This window comes from Puntigrus tetrazona, unplaced genomic scaffold (assembly GCF_018831695.1).
Source record: "Puntigrus tetrazona isolate hp1 unplaced genomic scaffold, ASM1883169v1 S000000148, whole genome shotgun sequence".
NCBI classification, from domain to species: domain Eukaryota; kingdom Metazoa; phylum Chordata; class Actinopteri; order Cypriniformes; family Cyprinidae; genus Puntigrus; species Puntigrus tetrazona.
In genome coordinates this window covers 1,957,891-1,962,500 of record NW_025047824.1, presented here as the reverse complement: position 1 = coordinate 1,962,500, position 4,610 = coordinate 1,957,891, and the positions used below count along the sequence as shown (strand labels likewise).

Genomic DNA, 4,610 nt, shown 5'->3' with positions numbered 1-4,610 from the left:
TGATGTCGTTTTTATCCATTTTTCGATCGTTATTTTAGTTATCTAGAAATGTTGAAATAAGCAGAAATAAGTTATATATATATATATATATATATATATATATATATATATATATATATATATATATATATATATATTTATTTGAATTGGGCATTTATTTCATTTAACTTTTTTATTAAATGTGTATATATATAAATATATATCACAAAAAACTAAAAAAACTAAAAAAAAGAAAATATATATATATATACATACAGTATATATACATCCTTTTTTTTTTTTTTTTTAGTTTTTGTGATATTTGAATTGGACATTTATTTCATTTCACTTTTTCAAATCACAAAAATAATATAAAATTAAATATAAAATTAAATTAATATAAAATTAAAAATAATATATAAAAAAAAAAAAAATATATATATATATATATATATATATATATATATATATATATATATATATATATATATATATATATATTTTTTATTTTTATTTTATATTATTTTTGTGATTTGATCACAGTAATTATAATATCCAAATGAAATAAATGTTAAATGCAAATGTTTTGGGTATGTTTACATGACAACACTTGCAGCACACTTTAGTGTACTATGAAATAATTTCAAGTGTGCTACAAGTGGTAACTAAATACACTTTTACAAACACATGTAGTATGTTGAAAGCGCATTTTACTTCATATTAATGGTGTCATTAATTAATGCACAGTTGAGCACACTTGATGATCTTGAGTTTATCTTAAAAAGTACTAAAGAATTATTTTTAGTATATTAAGTGCAACATTAGTGCACGAAAATAAAGCACTTTAATTACATTATGGAAGATTCAAAACACTGAACATATACAGAATTATACATTTAAAAATGATCTCTTATAATAATGCAAATATAATAGAATATGAAAGGTTAATTATTGGCATCGATGGTCCCATGAAGAACATCTATGGCAACTTTTTTATTTCAAAAACGCTCTTCATAATGGAAAATTGCTCTTTATTATTATTAAAATGTTCCTTAGACTGTTCACTGATCGTTTCTGTTGGTATTTCTATGGCATCGCATTGAAAAGCCATTTTTCCCAACCTTTATTTTTTTGTGTCGACTTCGGATGCGCTTCAGGATGTCTCCTAAAAAGACGATTTAGACAAACATACAGATGACGACTCATTTTTATTCATCAAAACACATTTCTGCCTTGAAAACTTTCCATACCCCTGACATCTAACTTTCACTGCAAGTGCGTTATTATGAACCGTTTATATAAACTGCTTTTGTAATCGCCAGCGCGCCGCAGACACGGTGATGATGCAGAGCTTAAGTTGGTTTTAAAAATAAAGCGAGCCTTTATAAATCTGCAGGTTTTTCAAGATTCCTCTCTTGCCGTTTCTAGAACACTTTAACCGTAAACATGTCGGCGAACAATCCCATAATTCATTAGTGATGATTTGATCGCTCATGTAAGTAATTAAGTTAATACTTGATGATGACTGAGACACACCCACAATCAGAAGAAGAGCATCTCAAATCCACCCGTTCATGTCAAATCGGTGTTTCATAAAAGAAAATGAGTCACGCTGTCTGACTATTATGTCTCACTGTTTCTTTAGAATTGGCAAAATTACGAATTAATTCACCTTTGATTTCATGTCACGTCAAGATCTGAAATGCAGAAAATAATTAGTTTTAAAATGGAAATTGCTTCCATATATATATTGTAAAAAAAAAAAAAAAAAAAAAAAAAATATATATATATATATATATATATATATATATATATATATATATATATATATATATATATATATATATATATATGTTAAATAAATAAATAATAATAAAAAATAAACTTTTTAAGATAATTTTTGTGGAAACCATGGTAAATATTTTGATACTGTAGTATCAAAAAAAAAAAGTTATATATATATATATATATATATATATATATATATATATATATATTCAATTATTTATTTTATTTGAGAATATATATGAATATATATATCTTTGTTCAAACTAACTAACTTAGTACATATATATAAACACACATATATATATATATATATATATATATATATGTGTGTGTGTGTGTGTGTGTGTGTGTGTGTCCATGCACAATTTGTTTGCACAAGTTAGTTTGAACACAGAAACTTGATTCATCTTGATACACTATATATATATATATATATATATATATATATATATATATATATATGTATGTATGTGTGTGTGTGTGTGTGTGTATTTCTAGCAGTGATACCATTCCGCCATGCGATGCACGTGGTAAACATTTGGATGTTTAGTTGTGAAAAGCAAGGCCATTACTCTTTGCTGTACTGTAAAAGTGCATCCGCCGAACGTCTCGCCTTTTTGTGCAGCGAAACATCAGTTCTCTCTCTCTCTCTCTCCGCGCTGGATTCAGAGTCCTGGACTGATAGATGTCAAAGACGTGAGAGACGCTGTAGTGTGCGTCGCAAAGAGCGGCGCGTCTGTCTTTTTTTCTGTAGACGCTGGCATTCCTTTGCCGTGAGAACACAGTCTGGCAGACGGTCCGGCGTTAAAGCATTCAAAGACCTGTGAAGACAAGAGTTACGGAGCGCCGGAGCAACGCGTTCAGATGCTTTAAACTGTTAGACAGACCACGGCAACGAATTCAAAATAATAAAGCGCGAGGTTTTACTTATTCCCATTCAATCCAAACAGGTGTTACGAGGCCGTCTCAGCCTTGAGATGCCTGTTAAGTGGCGCTTTGGCATTAGGGGTGTAAGTACTCTTACGATGCTCTTCTGTGAAGAAATAATGCGCGCTAATCTCATAAGAAGTTCAAACGACGAAAGAAAATAATACAGGGTTGAAACGACTCGCGGGGTTGAGTCACCGGCGCCAAAATCAACGCTTTAGGTTCAGCCGCTCAGAAAACGCCGACGTCATTAGAGGTTCGTCAGTCGCATGCCACCGATAATCTGCTAATAACCGGCTGCTTAAGATGAAAATGACCTGTTCTTAGTCACACACAGTCAAAGACGTCTGGTTCTGTAGACGGAGGGCCAAATGAAAAGAGCAGCAATACCACTTTCATGAGAAAGAATATTTATTAAATTATTCATTTTTTATATAAATTCTATTCCGTACCTTCCTTTATTTAAAATGCATAAAGAACACGTATATTCATTTTTTAAAATATCTCTCTCTCTCTCTCGATAATTGCTAAAATTGCAATGAATCCCATTTATATAACTAAAATATTATTTGTAATTTAAAAATATATTTTCATTAAAAAAGTATTCTTTCAAATGATTTATTTTCTATTGAATGTAATTTGATGCTGTTTTCAACTGACTTTAGTCATTTATTTTAGTCTTTTTATATAATGTTGTATACTATAACTTAACACACACACACACACACACACACACACACACACACACACACACATATATATATATATATATATGCATGCATGTATAAAAATAAAAATATATATTTAATATTTATTATAAATATATCATTTTCTATAAATATACAATATTTGTATATATTGTATATTTAGAAAAATTATGATAAATAAAATGCAAAACTAAATACTAAACCTTTGTTTGCCTCTTTAGTTCAGAAATGTATTATCTTAAAATGAATAATTAATTTTACATTCATTTTTATAAACATACTATCAATGTATATTTCAGATACACACAAAATATAAAACTGTATTTTATTATTTACATTTTTTTATATAAATATAAAATATTTTACAATATTTATATTTTAAAAATACAGTTTTTCAAGCATATATTGACTTCACTCAAACTGTTAATATCATCACCGTATCATGACATGAATGTTTTTTTCCTTTAACCCTACAGCTTTTTTTCTGCTTTCAGGTTTGCAGTCAGATTCGTCCCAACGCTCCAGAGTCCCATCTTTATGAGGTCTACTTTCACAGTTTCCCAGCTAACAAATCCCCAAGAAGCAGCCGCTGAGCCGAAGCGTGAGAGAGCAGGTAGGTCTAGCGCGTCCTTCAAACCCTGCTTTGCCGTCCCTGCCTCGCGGAAACGAGAGGAATCGCCCAAAGTAGGTCAGTCCTCGCTCTCCTGGGTCAAACGCGGCTCGCTATCTGCGCAGTTCGCTCTCGACACGATAGCGTCAGCGGTGACAGCGCGGTCCAGGGTTCGAGCTCCGCCGCTGGTCACCGGAGGGATAAAAAGGCCGGTTCGCGACCTGCCGTGGCCAAGGGCGAGCGACGGTAGCTCGAAGCCTTTGCTCGGGATTCTGGGATTGAGATCGCGCGGGCGAATTATCCTCAGAGATGTTGAGGCCCCTGCAAATTTCCCAGAATAAAGCTGTCACCGGATCCTTGTCGCCGCCGTCACATGACCGGAGTCTGCAGATGCTTAGTCAATTAATTGGCTGGCAAATTAATTTTCGGCGCACGCCATATGTTTAAAGTTGTCATTTAAAGGGAACATATCATGGAAAACAAGTGTTGATAGTGCATATTTCACATGCAAACAGTTTGCAAATCATAAGTGAAGTTATTAAATCTTAAAGGTACAGGAGAAGAAACTGACGCTCTGTCATGGAGAGACAAATATAGAC

General features: G+C 31.8%; 1 long non-coding RNA gene across 1 annotated transcript in view; it reads left to right on the top strand.

Annotated features, from left to right (window-relative positions):
* The window catches only part of LOC122332773, a 12,250-nt gene extending 8,242 nt beyond the window's left edge, over positions 1-4,008 (top strand). Inside the window, exon 4 of the long non-coding RNA XR_006248527.1 lies at positions 3,896-4,008. This is a non-coding gene — a long non-coding RNA (uncharacterized LOC122332773). The remainder of the gene's footprint in view (positions 1-3,895) is intronic.
* The last annotated feature ends 602 nt before the right edge of the window (positions 4,009-4,610 follow it).